This window comes from Zosterops lateralis (assembly GCF_965231275.1).
Source record: "Zosterops lateralis genome assembly, chromosome: 4".
Classification (NCBI taxonomy): Eukaryota; Metazoa; Chordata; class Aves; order Passeriformes; family Zosteropidae; genus Zosterops; species Zosterops lateralis.
Window position 1 is genome coordinate 14,613,555 of NC_139765.1, and position 21,070 is coordinate 14,634,624.

The 21,070-nt window shown below is 41.5% G+C and overlaps 1 protein-coding gene across 1 annotated transcript in view; it reads left to right on the forward strand.

The window, feature by feature from the left end:
• TMEM178B (transmembrane protein 178B) overlaps positions 1-21,070 on the forward strand; it is a gene marked incomplete at its 5' end in the record, with an annotated part of 211,417 nt that overhangs the window by 56,577 nt on the left and 133,770 nt on the right. The window lies entirely within an intron of this gene.

Below are 21,070 nucleotides of genomic sequence, written 5' to 3' on the forward strand. Positions count from 1 at the left end.
TTCTCATGCTATTGCTGCTGCTGCTGAGTTTCCTGCTTCCAGGAGAATTCATTGCTGGCTTTTATTGTAGACTATGTCCTGCTGCCAGCAGCTCCTGTGTGTGTGGCACCACTCTCCTTTGAAGATCTTGAAAGAGAATTGCTGCACCCTTTAAGGCACAAGGAAAGAGCTTAGCCCTCAGTGGTAATTGTAGCCAGTGGTCACCAACTTGTAACATTTGCTGAAGTGACAAGATCTGACAGGGATGGAATTGCCTTGGGATGTATTGGCTGACCTGAAATCTTGTCTCTTTCTCATCTTGGAGGTGGAAAAGAGTTTTCACTGATAAGATGCAAGAGGTAGAATTTCACAAGGCAGGATGACACTGTGACTGCTCTTGTTACTGCATTCTGGTGGAGACCGATGAATGTCCTGAGCAGCTCTGTTTTGGTGGAAGCAGTTAAATCTCCTTGAAGGTGGCGGGGTGGAGGCAATACTGATTCTGGTTGAGAGACCTCTGGTCTTCCCACAGCTTTCAGTATGTTTCACTCCTCCATCAAGTGGCTCTAGCTTTCCATTAAGAAGATTCTTTTAAGCTCTGAGGAGGAGAAAGTTCAATGTTAAATTGATTTCCTGCATGGGTGAGGTCCAGCATGGTTTGAGATCCATTGGTGCTTGTAGGCCTTTCTGGTCCACTCTGGTAAAGAATGAAGAACATTCTAGAGGGTCTTGTTAAATGCCTGATGATTTTTTAATGTGTCTCTGTGGATAAATACATATTTTTATTGTGACATGACAAAGAAAATGAATAATTGAGCTTATGCCCCTCTGCAGGTTGTAGGAGGCTGGTCTTGCAAAATACTGTGTTATGCTAGTTGGAAATCAGAAGATCAGAAGGTTCAGTTTCCTTCAGTTTTCTCCTACCACCTGTCTTCTCTGTTGGCGTTAGTTTCATGTTAAACATAACAATGCTCATCTATGGGCAAAAAAAAGAAGTGCACCCACCACCCAAGACATCTGGGCTCATAGGGCAGTAGGAAGGGGCTTTGGGTTATGCTTTTTGTGTATGTGTGGTTGTTGTGAGTAACAATGATTCTTCTGCAACCATCTACTGGGAATCTCACTGTTCAAAAATTATTTTCTAAAATTAATCTTTGTCTCAGCAATGGCTCAAAGAAAGAGTTATATACCTGGTCATCTAAGGTTGTGTGCATCCATTAGTAGGATCAGCAAGTTCCTGAGCTTTGTGTGTTGGTAGGGCATTTGTCAGTTTCCAAAGGTGCAGCCTAGACACTGCTCACACATTTATGTGTCTGGTGTCATCTGAGGCAATCTCAGGGTGAGGCTGATTGTCCCCTCCCTGCAGAGGATACACTGAGTGTGTAGGTGTGGGATCACATTTCTGATCCAAATTTTCTTGCCAGTTTCAGGAGTCAGATAAGCATAGAGAGATGTAGATAGAACTGTTGTCTGCATTTACCTATCTAAAGACAGAGGAGAAGAGAAATACTTTGCTGGAGTTCTCTTCTCCTGAGTAGTTGGTGCAACAGAGTGCTTTGATATATGGGGTAATCCCACTGGGTGTGATTCTGGAGTATGAATTTAAGAATGAACTGAATCTATATGACTATTTCCTGTGTAGGAACAGTTACCTGTTTTAAAACACAAGGCTAATACCAATATTCAAATTGAGGTTTTGTTGAGGGGATTTTTCTCCATTTGCATCGCAATAGCACCACGTAGTGTAAATCTCTTCAGAGTCCCTGAAGAGATTTTAGCCCCTGCCTTAGCAACTGACCCTGCTCCATGTCTCTGGACTAGTTTCATCCAGGACACAGCTACTTTGAAACCTGGCCATTATCTTTCTCTCAATATTTTTCCTATTCCTTTTAGTGAATGTTGTGACAAGCAACAAAAGAAGGGCTGGGGCCTGGCTATCTTCTTTCTCTTGCCATGGATTATTTGTCAGATTTGTAGCATGAGATAGGGGGGAAAAAAAAGTATTTCTTGAGGAACATGGGGGCAACATGGCATCTTGAACTTCAGAGGAACTGGAAAGGTGAAAGCAGAATATATGGTCACCCTGGTAAACCAAAATGCCTCTTCCAGACTGAAGCCACTGTTATAATTTGCTGTATTTGTATTTCAGTTGTATATTTTCTTTTTCTTGTGTATAGACAGCCAACTATGGAACCTCTGAAAGAAATCTGTCATTTCACATGTTCAGTGGGTTGGGGATCAGAGGAGAGAGGGCTCTCACCATGGACTGCAAACTGCTTTTTTCAGACTGGTGGGCAGGACTGATGCTCCAGTTTCTCTTGAATGGTGGGAGTGGGTGAAGGACAATTAATTTGAGGCTGGCACCATTCAGCACACGAAGCAGATACTCCTCTAGCTGTGCTGTTAGCTATGCTGGAAGAACCCAAGAGAGCAGCTGGTCCTAGATGACTGGTTGGAGCTGACTTTACCATTTTTGATTTTATCTTTTTTTCATTCTCTTTGACATTTTCAAGATGGAACCTTTGCTCCAAACTGATTGCCTACGGCAGTATGAGCTGTGGAAATAGGACTTGTCTTCTCTGCAATCACTTCCTCTCAACTATCTCTGGTTAAAATAGATTGGAGGGAAGGATGATTGTAGTATTGTCAGCTCTTGCCTGTCAGGAGATAAATGTTCATTTAATTGGACAAAACAAGTCTCTGTATGAGCTGAGAGGGGAAGAGAACAGAAGAGGAAAGCTGTGTCCAACAACTTTGAGCATGAGTAACTGTCTTTATGGAAGATGCTGACATAGTGATATGACAGAGTCACTATTAGGCATTTACCTCATCACACTTAGGCCCTGGCTTTGAGTTTAAAACCTGATCCATAGTTATTTTTTTATGAAAAATGAGACCAATATCATTGCTGCTCTTAGAAATGGAGGTGTATTATTGCAGTAAAAGACCAAGAAAATGTGAGCAGGTCCATATTTATTCACACATTGTTCTATATGTTTTATGCTGTTCCTGTAGGTTCACTTTCATTGTGCTACAGATTTGTTCACAAAACATGGGAATATGCTCGTGGCAGAGGTTTGAGCATTAGCATATTGTGCAGGCTTTGGGAAGGGTGAGAAGTGTTTTCAGGTAATAGAATAAGCATTTCAATTGGATGCTTGTGCTTTAAGGAAGCTGACAATAAAAGGGAGGCTATGTTGATGTTAATTCTTTTTTTTTCTTGTTCCAAAATCTTCAGGAAAGCATTATCTGGTACATTATGGCAAAGCAGTTGAAAGGCTGTGTTTGTAATAAAAATGGCAGTACCTCTAAAGCAAGGAGGGGACATGCTATATTCAGTTTAGCATCTTCCAGGAGCCAATAGAGCTGTTTCTTTAAGCCACTGAGGGTTAAGGCACTCAAAGTCCGAGGAGTGTACAGTCTACTGAGTTACCCTTTGGAGAACATCAAACACGAGTTGGGTTGATGCTGGGTTTTTTTTTGCTTTTGTTTTTTACCCACCCAAAGGACTGTAGTAAGGTTATTTTGCTTTCATCCCTGTTTGGCTTTGTGTGGTGGGTGTGTTTGTTTTATTCTATTTTTTTTTTGTGTGTGTGTGGGTTATAGGCAACACAGGCTCTAGATTCATCTTATGCTGCACTCTGAGTTAACTGCTTCATGTAAAAGAGCCATCTTCTCTCCACAGCAGATGAAGAAACGACTGTGGCTTTAAAGTGCTGCAAACAAGCAAGTTTGCTGGTGTGTGTTCTTGAAGAGTGAGATTTGTTTTTCTCTCAGAGAACAAGTGCAAGACTCCCCTTTCTCCTGTCTTGGTAGATGAAAATGGGACAATTGCTTTATGGCACTTGCAGCCTTTGGCAGAGCTCCCATTGGCACCTTATAGTGCATGAAAGTCTCCACATCAGAAGAGAGGTAAAAATTTTCTTCCTTGTCTCCAAAAGCTCTTGTTTTGCTGATTCACAGAGCCTATTGTGTGAGGTAGATAGTAGGGTTTAGAAGCCTTTTATTTTTCCTTCCTCCCTATATGTCACAAACCTGATTTTGTACTTTGGATTTAACACTGCTACAAAAGAGGGAATTTGACTGTTCTTCCCGAGCTTGCCATTGCCTCCTCATCCTGTCTTCCACAGCAGCTGTGTTTTATGTCCAGGAATGTGAAGAGTGCTGCATCTGGGCAGGAAGTGGCTGGAATTGCTATGGAAACTGATTTTTTCCTGCACAGCTTAGAAATTGTGTTACCAGACTGCTTTAGGGTGAACCAGTTCATAAACAGGTAGCTGATGCTTCCTAAGAGTTTGGAATTTCCTGGGCTTTTTGAAAATACTCCTTGCTATGGGATCTCCTTTGGTTGTCTTCTACCCCCATGTTTCTACTGCAGGACCACAGGACACGGGCTCTGAATTTCAAGTATCAGTGCAGAGAGCTGCATTGTCAGAACAACAATCATAATGCTTTGTATTGGAATGATAACACTCATCTGCACTCTGAAGGTGCAGCACTCCTGTGTTTGTGGTGGTCTAAAATCCATTTGCATAAAAAATGAATTCTAAAGTCAAAAGTAATAATAGCCTGGCAGACTGTGAGAAGAGCAAGTATTGGAGGAAATGAGTAATTTCTACCAGCTGTACAGAGTGGTAATATTTTAATACATACAGCATCTATCCTGAAAGCTGAGTGGATTTTATGGGCCTTAGTGCTCTGAATTTTGCAGGAGCCTACAAAGCACTCAAATACTTCCTTATAACGGTAAAACTACTGGAAAGTTAACCAGCAACAATCAACACTCAGGAAAATATCTGTATTTTGAATTTCTGCAATGTGTAGACTTCTAATTTCTACAGACTTCCCAAGCCTTCTCATTCCATGGAACATGAAGTTGAGATTTGCACAGAAGCTCAGTTGATAGCCTTGGTAACACCAGCAGGCTTATGGACATGGCCCCATCTCTGTTATAAGCAACAATAAATATTTAATTGTTGCATTTTTAATAAGGGCTGACTCCAGAATATTTTTTTTTTAATGAGTACTACTGAAAACAGTATCTGAAGTAAATAGGCAGCATCCCACTTTTCTTGCTCCTTTCTTTCACTCTCTCCTGTATGTGCCTCCACAAGGAAATCCTGCTTCATTTTTAATTAGCTACCTGGGACCCCAGATGGAAGTACACCCTGAAGTATGGCCCCGTCCTGCTGGTCAGTGCCATTTGGCTGACAGTATGATGTCATTCCTTAGTGCATTGGTTATGACAACAGACGGGGCAGCCATCCCAGAGGTTAGTCAGGCAGCAGGTGCTCACATGCCTGGAGGTCTTGTGTTGTTGAATCTTCATTGCATTCATTGTTCGCACAGTTAATGACCAGGTGGTAGTGACAGACCTTCTCATTTCCCCCTCTCCCTGCTGTAGGGTTTTCTTCATATCCTGCTATTTCAAGCTAAGATACAATTTTTTTTTTTTTTTTTTTTTTTTGGCATTGAAGTCTAAGACCTATTTTGAAATCTGTAAGAGATTTTATTGCCTTCTGCTAGGCTTCATCTAAGGATCTGCTAATATGCCTGTGACCTTAATACTTACACTGATGAATAACTTTCCCAACTGAATACTTCTTTTTATTTGCTTCTTACAGGCAGGAGAGGAGGGATGGAGTAAGGGTGGAGGTCAGTAGACCCTCCAGTCCTGAGATGACAGAGGTGCCTGAATAGCAATATGGACAAGATTTGGGAAGGGAGAAAATGAAGATGGGGAAAGGGGTAAAACAGTGCTGGAGAGTTGGGAGACGTGAGATGAGGGATTACTAAACACTGGAGTTGGGAAAAAGGTTAGAGTGGTGGATTGGAATAATTTTGGAGAGAAGATGCAAAAATATTCAAACTCTGTTGTTTGTGATGAAGTGGGGAACAAACAGGAAAGTATAGGATCCCCTCCAAAGCCCTGTTCAAAGTGCACAAGTCAGAGGTCCAACTGTACATCTACTGCTAATGCAGCTGTGAAACACTGGCACAAGGGAGGTCTCATTCTGCTCCCTTAGCCAGCAGGTTCTTCCCCAGCTCACATAACAGAGCTCACAGGTGAATCAGTATAGTCTTACTCTGCTGATGACCCTCTTGCTACTCTTCTGCATCAATACAAAATCCCACACTAGAATTTCTGGGTTTGCAGTTTGTTTGGTTAAAGTTCACTTAAAATAATTAATTCATTTTTAAGGTTGAAAATACAAGCATGTAAAGTTAGGAGATGACCCAGTTTGGGCTGAGTACTCGGCCTTAATTTATCTCCTCCAAGCACACTCATTATTGAGTCTTTAATAACTGTAATCACATACTCTTGCCTTGTTCCATACATTTGGGATATTCTATTTCCATTCAATGATGCCTTTGTTTGGTTTCTTTTTCATTACTGAATGTATGGTTGTTTGCCTTTTTAATTCTGGATTACACAACTCCTGATTCTGTGATGGAGTTAACCACTTCATGTATGTTGTCACATTTCTAGTAATTTTCTTGAAGAAGGGTGTGTAAATATTAATATATTAATATCCAATAAACTCTTATGGTTGACTATAACTTTCATCTTGGGCCTGACAATCAAAGTTGACTTGTTTGGGTTTTGGGGTGTCCAGGAAAGCTTGAGTTTTATGTATTTCCAGAGTACAGCTCCCACTGACTTTCAGAGTAACTTTAAGAGTTCTACACTATATAACCAAACTTCAAATGGCCTCCCAGCTCACACTGGGTCAGAGTAAATGAGGAAAACACAGCTAGGGACCACTTCGGAAGACAATTTCTTGGTCTGACTTACCATCACTGAGGAGTTTTAGGGTAAGTGAAGAGAGAAGTGCTTGTGTGAGAGGGAGGAGGAGGTGTGGCCAACTGACTGATGTGGCCATCTCTGCTCTGATTGCTCTTTGCTGAAGAGTTTCTTGTCTTCTCACCTTTCACACTAATCCTTTCAAAGGGTCCCATTTCTGTATTTCCTGGCTTTGTCATGCTTGACTTGGTAACCTTCATGTTGATAGGTTTTGGGATTTTTGATCTTGTTTGTTATATTTGTAAGCACAGGCACTTAGATTTACTGTGGCTCAGGTGATGTTTTGCATTGTCTCACACTGTTATACAGGAGAAAAGACATTTTTATCTTCATTGTTGGAGAGAGTCTTAAGGTATTTACAGAGCTGTTCTGAGTGCAGGAAAATTGAGAGCAAACCCCCTCCAGTCCCACTAGTGATTTTTTGCAAAGAAGTATTAGAGACTTTTTGCCTGTTGCAGTGTGGAGATGCTGACAGGTAAAACATACCATTGCTAATAATTTCCAGTCATTCAGCCAGTCAAAATATAGCTTTATTAATATGCATACAGAGCTCTCTGTTTCCTTTCTCTCCCTCTTGAGAGTCACAGAGGGGGAGAGATGGGCGTTCTTCTGTCTCTTGGCTAATCAAGAATGATGCCTTGTGCATTCTTAGGGTGAAAGAAGAGGAGAGAACAAACAGGAGGTTCTAATGGGTCTCATCCATCTGACTTCTATAATTTTTGATTTATATACCAATTTAATGCCTGGTTTATGATGATTTATGTCCCAGTTTGTTTATACCCGGTCCGATGCCCCACCCCACAATGTTAGTGAGATGAAATCCGGCAGTTAAATATTTCAAGGTAATTACTTGCCATATACAGAGTTACTAATGAGGAGTTAAGTGCTTCCTTACTTCAGTGCAAGCAGATAGACATAAGTGGAACATTTTGGAAACGAGCTTAGTGTGATTTGTTCACAAAGCCATGCACCATCCCCAAGGAAACATCATAGTAGCAGCCAGCACGAGAGAAAGAGAGAGAGAGAGAGAGAGAGAGAGAGAGAGAGAGAGAGATAGAGAGAGAGAGAGAGAGAGAGAGAGAGAGAGAGAGAGAGAGAGAAGAAACTTTGAATGAAGCAACCTGGCTCTCTGACTTAACAGAAGCTGCAGGCTGAAACATGAAGGTGAGTTTTATGTCAATAGCTACTGGGCAGTGGTTGCCATTTTAATTACTGTTTTGCAGTGATGCTCTTTGGACATTGAACTACAGAATAAACCTCATCCTAATGTGCAATCAGGATATCCTCTTGCTTTGAAAAAAAAAAACAAACTGTCAATATTAATGAGCAGAAACCATAATGCAGCTTTACATCCTCAGATTCTTACTGCTAACTGGGCCATCGTGATTTTGGCCATGTTGTCAGAGCTGAATGTAGTTCTGGTCCAAGAAGACCAGATGAAGCTGAAGGATTTGTCTAGGGCCCATCCCAAGACTCCTTAATTGGCTGGGTGAATCACAGTTTAGCTGTTCAATTATTCCCTACCCACCTCCAGGAACTGATTGCACAGTTGGTGGGGGAATAAGAAACCAGGAATATAAATCAACTGCAGGTATCTCCTGTGGGAATTCAGAGTTCAGTCTTGCAAATCTCATCTGGCTGCTCTGGATGTAGGTTGTACTTAATGGAGCTTGAGCCTGCATGTCCCTCTGCATCACTGGAATTATGACAGCTAATTTGAGTCTGTCTGCTACTGGTGTGTGCAATTGATCAATATCTCTTTCATAAATACAAAGTCTCCCTCATCTCTGCTTTCATCAGCTTTGTCTTTTCTGGCTTGCCTTTTTCATCCTTGTGTATTTTGTGTTTTTCCCCCCCTCCCCCCAAACTTAGTTCTCACCTAGATATTCTCAGAGAATAAAATCAATGGAAAAATATCAATTGCTCACCTAAGAGGGGCTCCTTTGCCATACGTAACTAAGGTTATAAATAATTCAGTAGGGCCCCTGTCTTTTCTTTTCTCCCATAAGATTGGGTTTATTAAAATTTTATGGGAGAGGACATGGAGGTGGCTGAATTACTGGCTTAATCTGATACAATCTTCAGCAATGCATTAGTTCAGTACCAGCTGGTCTTTACTCATCATCAGAGGCACACACTAAATCAGTCTTCCTTGTAGAATCCATTTTGCAGCATGTTATAATCGTGTATTTGAGCGTGATGTAATGCCATTCCTTATAAGTTACTCTCATGCCTGATGGTGTTGCCAGTGAAAGAAAAGTGTTAAACTGCCAAGGCAAGGCTTAATCTTTTTTCTTCCACTGAGGAATTCAGTAGAGACATGAATCCATATAGAGAAAGATCCTTTTCAGAAGGGAGTTATAGGCTGGGGACTAAGAGTTTGGTTTGGCTTACATTTGTGCCAAAATAGTAATTCTACTAAAACCAGAACAGATATTCTAAGATGAAAATGGTGTGAAATCAGCATCTGGGTGCTAAATATTGAAGAGATATCAGGAAAAGAAAAGGCTTCTTGAGATTTGGGAGTTTTTGGCATTTCAATGAAAATGCACAGATCCCACAGTTAAACTTCTCTGTTAATACTGCTGCTGATGGTGTATAGTCCACCTTCCATCCTAGTGTCTTGAAACAATTAGGAAATGGTTTTCCCTTAGTATCCTTTGGACTTAAACCGAGCACCAAAAGAGGAATACAACCCAAGGCACACCCATTTCACAGAAAGAATTACAGAGAAGTGAATTGACTTGCTAAATGTCAGTGTGAGTGGGAGAACCAGAAACAGAACTTAGGTCTTTAGACTCCCACTGCTGTAAGTGCTAGACAATGCTGTGTCCTGTAGTGCCAGAGATTAGGCAGCCTATCTCCTAGAAAAGCCTTGCAAAACCAAATATCAATAATGTTTTTTTCTAAAGATATTAAAAAAAATTATAATTTTCAAATGAAAATTCACTGGCCAAAGCCAGAATCCGAATATACATTTTTCCAACTATATGTTTTTGCCTATAAAAATAGCAAAACCACCTTCAGAAGTTGCTAGTGGATTAAATATAACAAAGTGGTGGTTCCTCAGAACCTGCTAAGACCCAGGTCCTTGGAGATATGAGGATGAGGAACAAGGATCAAAGGTCGTCCATTGCAGTATATGTAGGTGCTGGGGTTTTTCTGCCATGTGTAATTTGCATTCTATACCAGTGTCTTTGCTGGTTTTATGGCAACTGATACAGCACAAATAATATACTGGTACTCAGTTCTACTTGCAAGTAATCTTAACCATAATTTCCTTTGAAAAATAATCAGATTAGTACATTTTGAGAAATCATAATTATCAGTCCTATTGCAGAGACATAGCATCTGAAACAAATGCACACTGGAAGGATAACTATAGGCATATGATGTAAAAATGACCTTCCTGATATGGCCTGGGCAGAACCTGTTACGGGTGACGAATCCTCTTTGGCCAATAGATTGGCCACAGCCAGCTCTGCTCCTCTTCCCAAAATGGCACAGGTCAGGAAATGATTAATTGACAGGGATGGTCCTGACCATGATTACTGGCTGTGGACCATCTGCTGCCAGAGGGTGCATTAGAGCTACCTGTGATTTACTCCACATAAACCTAGGCTGAACTGGTCTTTGGCTTGTTTCAGGAATATCTTCATCCCTCATGGAACCCAATGTACCAGGACCAATGTGTTGATTATTTCTGCTGTATTTCATTGGTGTTTAGGTCTTTACATGAAAGGAGAATTTTCATTCAGTAAATAAGTCTTAGCCCTTTGCTGGGGCACCACTCCTCTGTATTGTCTTTAGCTGATGAAGTAGTAAAGTTCATGGTGTCATCACTTCTGCAGAGGACCAGATATTTCCTATGGAAGGAATTGAGAATGAAAGGCTTTTATAACAAGGAACCAGGCAGAGAAATGCAAGAAAAAACTCCCTTGATATAGCAATAGGATTAGTATTTCAGAGTGTCTGCCCAGTTTTCCAGGAGGAATCTGTAGTTCTCTGAAAAGCTGAATTGACAGCTCTGCTAGGTGAAGCTTTTTGACAAGAAGAAGGGTTGCACAGGCAGAAGCACTTTGAAAATCTGTGTGATGCAAGGATGGATTAAATAATTTGATGTATTTCTTTGGCTGCTAGTTCATAGGATTCTCTGATTAACAGTTCTGGCATCAGCTTTCAATGGGAACCAATCCTCTATGCAAGTAAGAGCAGAGTTCCAAGGGTAAAAGACTCCCCACTTTTTGCCAGTCAGATGACAAGTGCAAGGTAAGGTTATTTGTGGGTTTTTTATCACAACTAGGGGAGCCTCAGTATTTTACAAGCCAGAGAAGAGAGGCCATTTGTCACTGGCTTGTTGGATTCATGATGAGTGTTTTGCTGTCCTTTCCCCATAGAGCAGATGAGTTGATCTATTACTGTACCAAAGCAGTGCTTAGAGAAGCCTAGTCAATATTGTTGTAGGGCTAAGACCTGGTAGGAGGGTGTGGGAGGCTCCTAAACCTGCTGGTGGAGCCCTCAGAAGATGTATTAGCTGAGAGAGGGACCACAGAGAGCCAATCCCCAGGCAGTGATGGCCTGTAGGAATTGCAAAGCTGTCTGTGAAGTTGGCAGAATGAACATTAGGCAAGGAGGACATGGATAGGATGCTCGTGTGGCCCTAAGTTATCTGCAAAGCCTCTGGTCCACACAGCAATCTCATTGGTGGGATCGAGGGAGCTAGTTTGGGACAGAAAGCCATCTGCTTCAACAGCTGCCTTCATTTTGATATTGATAGAAAGGGAAAAATATATGGTGGTGACTGTTTAGTGGTATGGTTGACAGGTGGAAGGATATTGCTGCTTTCCAAGTCTTTTATTCCTGTGCTGTAGCATGAGTAGAGAAAACATTCCCTGGTGTAGGAGCAGGAATCTTACAGCCTTGGGGAGTGGTGAGTGTAGACAGGAGCTCTTTGTATGCCTGGGAGGCTCTGTGTGTGTTTTGGTTTGTTTTTCTGAGAGCTGAGAATGCAATTGGATGAGCTTTCAGTGGTGCCTTTAAGAATATGAATAAGGGAGCTAAGGTGATATATGTAAACACCAGGGGAGAAGCTGAAAGACAAAACAGAGCATAATGGAAAAGTTGCTGGGGGAAATAAAAATGTGATGCCTAGATGCTCTTTTGTGTATAGAAAGAACTTCTCTCCTCTGTTTATTATTCAGTGATGTGGATGCATTAGATTTATGTGAAAATCAAACAAATTCCTGACATTGCTGGCAGTGCTGAGACAATAACCAGAAGCTGTTGCCTCTGTCACTTTCTTTTTGCAGTGAGGTCTGATGGTGAATGAGACTGGCATGAGTTTGCCATTGCTCACTCATTACTTTTTGAAATTTACTTCTGTTTGTGTATGTCAAGCTCTTGGGACAACTCTGATAAGCAACAGAAAGATGGAGCTTTTCCACAGATCAATAGAGATCAATCTCTTAATTTTGACTGGATGACAAAACAAAACCAGCTGTTAAAAGCGTGTTTTTACTTTTTCTTAATACCTGCCAGCTGAGAGCTAGCAGGCAGCTCCCAAAACCAAAGTACCAAGGCGCACAGAAGAGAGCTCTCGCCTGCACATTATTTATACTGACCCCATCAGAGCCTTGGGATCTGTTTGTACAGACATGAGGATTACACAACAGGTAAATGTGCCTTGAGGTATGAGTGTGGAAAATTCAGACTAATTGGCTTGGGCTAGGTTTGTTATTTTGTTATTGACCAGTTCATGACACTGGCTGCAATTTCACAAAGCTTTGGACATATGTATGTCCGAGGCCACAGCATCCAGGGCAGAGCTGCAGGTGATGTGAAGATGGGCCTATCAACAGGTTGGTGTTAGTCAACATCTTTGGGGTTCATTGGTACCAGATCACATGTAGCTGTCCAGTAATACAGCACATCTGGTTTCCTGACTTACAGAGAAGCCTGGGAAGTGGGATGATGAGTTCCTTTGGGTGTCAGTAGAACATTCAATCAACCATAGGGGATGTTGTCACACCAGAGCATTTACCCCAACAAGTCTTACAGGTCTGGTATCAGTGCAGTGTGAGTGGGCAGTGAGTGAGATTCACTGCACTTGTTTCCTGACTGAGTGCTGCGTAATAAAAACCTTGCCCACTGTTGCATTCAAGTATCAAAACAGAGGTCTTGGTGAAGTATTTTAAAATGTCTGTCAGTACATAAAATGGTCCAAAAAATAGTTGTTTTGGTAGTTGTTCTGACTACTTAGAGAACCAAATTATGAAAACTTTATTGTAGACACTGCTGTATATATCTATCTTATGCCTACTTGAATGGGAATGTCAGGGATGGATATGCAATGAATGACAGAGGATAGTAAGTAGTGTAAGTGAAATATTGCTGCTAGTGGATATCAATAGCTGGCAGTTGAATCCTTGTGGGGTTTTTTTGGTTTTTTTTAATGAAGGAGTGGAAAACAGGTATTTCAGTTCTCCTGAATTCACTGTGTTTTTTTTCTCTTCTTATAATCCTGGCCTCATTGGTAAAATTAAGTGAGATATATTTAGGCATGGCTGTTCTGGTGGGCCTCTGATGTGAATGAACGCACAGAAGGAACAGAACATTGGTTCCTGCAATGAGTTGAGTTTTCTCTTTATTTGGGGGTATGTGGGGGGGAAGGCTAAAATGATATATTACTCATGCAAGCAAGAGACCTGAGAGCACCAGCTAAACCCAGGGGTACTGCAGACAATTACTGGGCATGTTTCCCAATAACAGCCACGCCACTGTGCTTAATCACTGTGTACAAACTGTTGCTCTAGCAAGAGCTGATTCCTTGTTGGTGCAGAGCTCTCTCTTGACTTCAGACAGGTTGCTGCTGCATCTTTAGCCTTCTCCTGCAGTATTGTCCTGCCATTCCCAAAATGCAGCTGCAGCCATACAGTTTGGCTCCCAGGGCTGTGCTCAGGTCAGAATGTGTTTTGTTTCAGTGCCATGCTTTGGTGGAGGAGTTCAGCATTGGTAAGTAAGGTATGAGTTCTACCCATGGGCCTGTTTTTCAGGTTCTCAGCTTTGGCCAGCTACTGGTTTGGTGGCAGAGAGTCTGTGTGATGCATTTATATGCTTCTCATCTAAGAGCTGTCTAGAAGCACTTTGGCCCCTAATGCAAATACGTTGTAATTGGGTCTGACAGAGATGGTCCCAAGAACTTGTTGCACCAGTAGATTTTACTGGAGAGCAAGAGCTTTGTGGAGGAGGCCTTGTTTAGTCTTGAAGAGGGAGAAATGGAGTTAGCATAGAGTCAGTGATTTTGGCTTTCTGTGAGCTGAAGCCCAAGCAGTGGGCTGAAGGTGCAGCTGCAGTGCTGCAGGGGGGCCTTGGGCTGTTCTCCAGCCCCTGGGTTGGGAAGGCTGAAGTTTGAGGGCTGCCTGCATCCCTGTATCCCCTTTTCCCTGGTGGTGTCTCTGTGTGGGTAATTTTGTACTGCTGCTGAGAGAAGAACAGAACAACTGCAGAAAGGGGAGGTCTGAAAGCTTCTGGAGCAATATCATGTGGAAACCAAAGAGGTGGATATTTGTCACTGTAGCATGACTTGAGACCAAATCCCAGCACCTCAGGCAAACAATAACAAGACCCGAGCTGACAGAGCCGCTCTCCTGTGAAGCCTTATCCATCGTGGCTGTCCTGCTCTGCTAAAGCTGCTCTGAGGCTGCTCAGAAATGATTGCCTCTCCTCCCTCTTTAGGGAAATGACAAGGGGTGGGCTGTGGAAAAGGTGCCAGCAAGCACAGAAAGGAAGAGAAAATAGAGAAAATTTGATGTTGAATGTATTCATCACCATCTATTTTAGGGTCAGTTGCTGTCTTTTTTCTGTGTTAAATGAGGTGCTATTTTTAGATTTCCAAATCCATACATGGAAATTATTCTCAAGTGTTCCAGCTTTCATCCTGTATTAAAAAAACCCAAGTCTTATCTTGATGGTGCATTTACTGCATTAATTCTATGTGATTTCTTTTATCCTTTTTCTTCCTGCTCAAAAAAATTATCCCTGCTTGCTCCTCTATCTTGGCTAACATTACTGGAAATGCAGCAAGAGAGAGCTATTTAATGCTCTCACTTGTTGCTTTAGTGTGTTGTTGGAGTTATGGGGGAAGCGCTGGTGGGTTAAGAAGTGGCTTAGCCAGCAGCCCACCCATTTCCTTCTGATTTTTCTTCAAAGAAGAGTCTGACAGAGGAAAGTTGTTTTGTTGCAGATTTGCTGAGTTCAAAGCGAGTGCCCTACAGATACAACTTTGTGATTAATCTTCAGAACTGGCACATAAAGCTTATGCCATGCCACTGCTACTAATGTTAATGGGAGTCAGGCAGCTTACTCACAGTGCACTGCTTTAAAGAGTAATAATTTACCCAGAAAAGTCCTGAGGCAAGAGAAGTGATAGTCATTTATTAATTCTTTTGTAAATCCTTTTGTCTGTGGCAGTGGCATTGCTTTCCATCCATTTCTAAGTCATTACATTTTGGTGAGCCCTGGGCCTTGAAGTGAGAATAGAGAGCAGCATGTTATTTTTCCCATGTCCTTGAGCTCTTCAGTGCTAAGAGCTGGTGCATGTTCTAGAATTCCAGACTATATTTACAAAGAAGAGACCAAAACCTCATAAACATATTTTATACCCTCTGTTGCACATGCAGAATTAGTAGCTGTGGAGAAGAATATGACCTTTAGGCAGCCATTGAAAAGCAAACAGAGAAAGCTGTGCCTCAGCTTTGAGAGGAAGCAGTTCTGTCTGAGCATAGTTGTGACATCAGTGAGATAGTTACTTATAAAAGCGTGGGCTTTTTCAGAGGGAATTTAATTTGGGTACCTGAATTTGAGGTATCTGACATTAAGTATGCTTGAAAGGGCCTGATGGCCAGTGGGAAGTGCTCAGCATTCCTCAGGAGACTAAGTAAGATTGTCAGCATCTGGCTGTGGTTATGTGCAGCATTGCCTCCTAGTATAGGCAGTTATCCAGCAAAGGTGTCTCTTTGGCAGATTTGGCTGTATTTGTTATTTCTGTGCTAGTTAGGTCTGAGATTTCTAGTGAAGATGTTGCTTTCTCAGTTGAGGGAAAGAATTTTGGCTGGGAACCAACTCATGGAGAAAAGGCTGTATGCAAAATTGCACCATAGTACTGGATATATACTGGATATTTTTTGCTGTGTGTGGAAAGATTCCTCCACACAAACAGTGAATATTGGTGTTCCAAAAGTAAGAGAACTACAATTCTGAAGTGAATTACCATACTGTGCTGATTTCTAAAAGCAATTGAGCTACTTGGGATCCCAAATGACCCTGAAAGCTACAAATGAATCTTGAAAATTCCATGTTTTGTTCCCGGAGCAGATGAACTAGCAGAGAACATGATGGATACAAACTTTCTGGGCAATTCCAGTGGTGGAACTAGCTTTGGGAGGCTTGTGGCAAATGGCAACATAAGACAAAATTCCCCCTGAATGCTAAGTTTGCCTTGAGATGAGTAGTCATAATTACAGCTACATCTGTATAGTGCATTGCAAAACTTCGAGTCCTTCAGGAATGCTATTTGAAAGAATGTTCTTGCAGCACAAGCCTGAGTATCAGTCTGGGAGAGTGGGTCATTCATTAGTTAGGATTTCCTTTCCCTCCCACCTTTCAAAAATATTTTGAATTTTTTCTTCACCTTTCCTGCTTTTATCCTCCCCTCTCATCCTTCCCAAATGCATGAATATTTTATTCTTTCTGACTTTAAATTATTGAGATATGCACATCCCTGTTCTTTCTCTGTGTACCTGTGGGATCATTTCCCAGCTGTTTTTTTGCCTGTTTTTGGGATTATTTTTGCAGCAATGAGGCTGATGCCAGGTACCTCTACATAAGAGAAATTTTAGTTATTTGCACAATGGTATGTCATACTGAGGATTCATTTCCTTGCCTTTGCCTGTAGTGACTGCAAATAGATAGAGAAGAGATTGAGATTCCTTTGATCCGAGGAAGATGGAGAAGTGGCAAAGATGACAACTTCTCTGTGAGCTGAATGGGCAAAGATCTCAACATAATTCTTGATACAAACCATTTAAACTACCAGCTGGAGCTGGGCAGACAATGTTCAACCAGAAGCACATGGACCCTTCTGTATTTGCTTGCTAGAATGTCTCACAGAGGGATATTGGGGACAGCATATGAAATAATGCATCCAGCTCCAGGTTCCCCAGCACAGGAAGGATCTGTTGGAGTGAATCCAGAAGGCCACAAAGATATTAAAGACATGGAACACCTTATCTGTGAAGGCAGCCTAAGATAGCTGGGATTATTTCAGCCTGGAGAGGAGAAGGCTTTGGAGAGATCTTATTGCAGTCTTTCAGTACCTAAAGGGGGCTTGTAAGGCTGGTGACCACCTTTTTAGCAGGTCCTGTTGTGGTGGCACAAGGGATAATGGTTTTAACTACAAGAGTGCCAATTTAGACTAGATGTAGTTATAAGGAAGATTTTTACAGTGAGGCTGGTAAAACTGGCACAGATTTGCCCAGAGATGTGGTGATGCCTCATCTCTGGAAACTCTCAAGGCTGGGTTGAGCTTGAGCTCTGAGCAACCTGATACAGTGGAAGGGGGATTGAACTTGATGGCCTTCAAAGATAGTTTCAGCCCTCCAGCCCAAACTGTTCTATGATTCTAAGAATCTACAGTATTGTTGTGGCCTGTAGTGGGGCTTGTGGGGAGAGTGGGAACATTTGGCGACAGCAGCTGCTGCTGGACTGTGTGACTGCTACTCCAGGTAGCAGCCTGCCTGGTATCAGCTCTTAGCCAGGACTCAGAACTTCCTATTGGGCCATGCAATATAATTTTGTTCCCTTTCCCCATTTTCAGTCCTGAAACAGCCTCTTTCAGATCACCAGGATCACTAGCAGACACCTATTTCAAACTGAGTAATACAAAACTCCAGTTCAGCTACAAATGGAACATGACTACTGCAGGAAATGTCTTGTTTATTCAGGCAACACAGACTTTACTGGCTTGAGTTTGAATGGATGTTTTATGTGCCCAGCAAAATGTTTGACAGTGTCATCATCAAGTCACACCATTGTACAAAAATGAGTTTGAGTTTCATTTTTTTGAGAGCACGTTAGAGAAAGCTGGGATAATCCAGAATTTTTAGAAAAAGATGACTGCTTATTTTCATAACTCCTTGTAGACCAAACATAGAAAAAACAGCTTGTCTTTCACAAGAAGATTGAGGATTGTAATTACACAAAATAGCATATACTTCCAATGAGTTGAATTTTCAAATTTATACATTTACAAATCATACTTATCTGTTGTCTTTTCTCCAAGCTCTGGCATGAACTAGTACTCAGTTTGTTTTTCTCTATTATTGACTTCTAATCCATAGCAGTTAAAGAAACAGACAAATTCCTCTCTAACTCCCTAATAGGATTTAGAAGTTACCATGCAAAAGTCACAGCAGCCAGACTCTAAAATCCATCCCTTAAAAAGTCATTATGGATGTTTCCTATAAGAGACAATATGGTTATTAAATTCTCATACTGCTTCCTGACAGCCCTGCTCTTGTGCTTTCATTGGCTTTATCATCCCAATCTTACTTAAGTATTGGTATTTATCCATCAGATAAGGGTATTTTTCAACGGAAGGAAGTTTCTTTGAAGGGAGACAGGGTCAGCAATTTGCTAATGGAAATAGTAATAAGACAGTTCTCTTGAACTAATATGTGGATGAAACATGTCTGTAAACCTCATATTTGCTGTTTCCTTCCTGTACTTTCTCTCTCCCCATTTCTGCTGTAGAAGGGCAGACCACACCTTGCTAATAACACCTACAGCACGTGGGCTGGGGCATTTTTCAGAAGATTCTGTCAATGCTTTTGCCCAACATGAGCCCCTGATTTCTCTGGGAGGGCACAGGAACCTTTTGGTCACTTGGGGTCAATTGTGCTGTCTGTGTGCCCCCCCATCTTCTTGTGAACCCTCAGGCCACTCACTGGTGAGGTGTAGTGAGGAATAAAAAAGGAGCTGTTTTAGCACTGCAGTTGCTAAAACAGAGAAAATTAACTCAATCCAGCCAAAATCAGTGGTTTGACTTTATTTTTATTTTTTTAATTTTTTTTTTTTTTTTAACAGCTGAGCTCCTCTGGCAGGTTTGTTCTTCAACAATTTGATTAGTTCTCATTCAGAAATGTCTTTTGTAATGTTGCACGCACTGCAATGCCAGCCCCATCCCCTTGCTGTCAGGCTCAGGATCCTGTGGGCAGCAGTTGCTCTGTCCTCACTCCTGCCTGGGGCTGCTCAGGTGCTTCCCGTTCTGCTTTGGCAGCTCTCAGACTCTGACTGCACAACTCTATCTTTAGAGCTGCAGAAACTCCACTACCGCAGTGTCACAACAGAGCAGGTGGTACCGCAACCCAGGCTTTGAATTTTAATTTTGTTCAAATTATTTCTTAGTTAGGAAATTTTGTTTGAGTTAATGAACCTCAGTTTTAGAGGTGTGTTAACTGTAGAGAGCTTTTGAAATATGCTTGCTGCAAAACCTAGCAACGAGGGGACTATCTGCATTATGGAATTACTTTTGTAATCTTTTGATGTCATTTCCTTAACCTTGTGCTAGTTTTATCACAGGAATATCTTTTGTTACATTCTTCTTACAGAAGAGAAGAAAATAACTAGTTAGTTATTATTCTAGCTGAATCACAGAATAAAATTCAGACACAGCTGTCACAGTTCTAGTATATGAGGAATATCAGCATTATAGCTGAATGCTATTAAGGTATTTATTAACAGTGCATAGAATTTACTTATTAATAGTAATGAACAGATAATTCACTCTTAATGTGCTTGCACTACTGTTTTGATGCAAGTAATATTGAAAAATGCTTGTATTTTTCAGTTTACATTAAAAATATTGATGACAAAGATTGAGTTAATTTGCTGTTACTGTGTCATGTGTCACCTCACACTCCCTCAGGGAAAAATTTAAGGCTTCACTTTCTCAACATGCTTTAAGTATGTGGCAAGGTGGATGTTGTCAGCTAGTATTGATTATTGCTGCTGATTCTTGCAAATTTCCAAATCTTTGTAGTATAAACATTTGATATAAAATTTAAATCAGCTTGTAAACGCTGAATTCAACAAAGAATTTTTCACCTTCATATTTTCAGTAACAAACATACACTCCCTAGTGCAAAACGAATAGCATGTACTGTGCTTTATAAATGTGCATCACAAACCCAAATTATTTTCATAATCACTGTAGATGCTTTTTACTGCCAGGATTACGACACAATGGCACAAGCTTTGCAAATACCCCTGGTTCCAGCTGTGGCTGCTTACAAATAAACCAGACTATTTTGGGCAGTAGCAGAACCTAACTGATGGGTGAATGTGCTGATGCAGTATGTCTTTGGGAAGCCCTCAGCAGCAGTGAACCATGGATCTCTGGTTGGAAAAAACCCCACGTTTTCTTTTCTGGGGACAGAAGCATCTGCCCTCCTCCTCTGGGACTGCATCCTGCTCTATTTGACTGGCTGCCTGATTGCTCAGGATGCAGCATGATTCCCTTAATTGTTGACCAAGAACATCTTGGTGATGTTATTTACTAAGTGCTGTGCTCTGTTCTTGTCAGGGATGTCTCTTCAGCATGGATGTGACTCTCTTGAAAGCTCTGTTTCCCAATTTATGGCCTTTACTGAGAATCCAAACAAGACAGATTATCCATCATCTGAAGAGTGCAGGAGATGTTTCTGTGGCTGCTCTAGCCTTGTGGTTATTGCCACCTCAAGGGTCTTAACTAGCATTTTAAGATATGAAGAGGGGAGGGATGCTCTTCTTGGTTAGAAAGAACAATGACCATTGGAGAGAGCCTGTCCCACCAATTTCACCTGTTGGGAATGCTGGAAAGAAAGTGTTGGTCAGAGAGGCTGGGAGGATTTTGAAAGCTGCTTTAGGTGCTCTCCTAACCTTACATGTAACTTTGAATTTTGTGGGACAAGTATGTACATGGATCTTTTAAAACACTTAAAGTCTCACTTTCTAACCACTTGTGGCTGTTGTCCTATTAGGTCAGATTCAGCCATGGAGAACACAGGAAAATCAGAAGGGAGTTGGCCCATTTTATGTAATGTATCTGCCACAGGGAGCTGGAGTCAAGCTGTGAATGGAAGGAGGGAGATGGGGCACATCTGCACATATACATTTGTGCCTGCCACAGCCCTGCAGGGGGCAGTTGGAAGTTTTCTCTCCTGATCCATTATTCTGGAAGAGCAAAGGAAT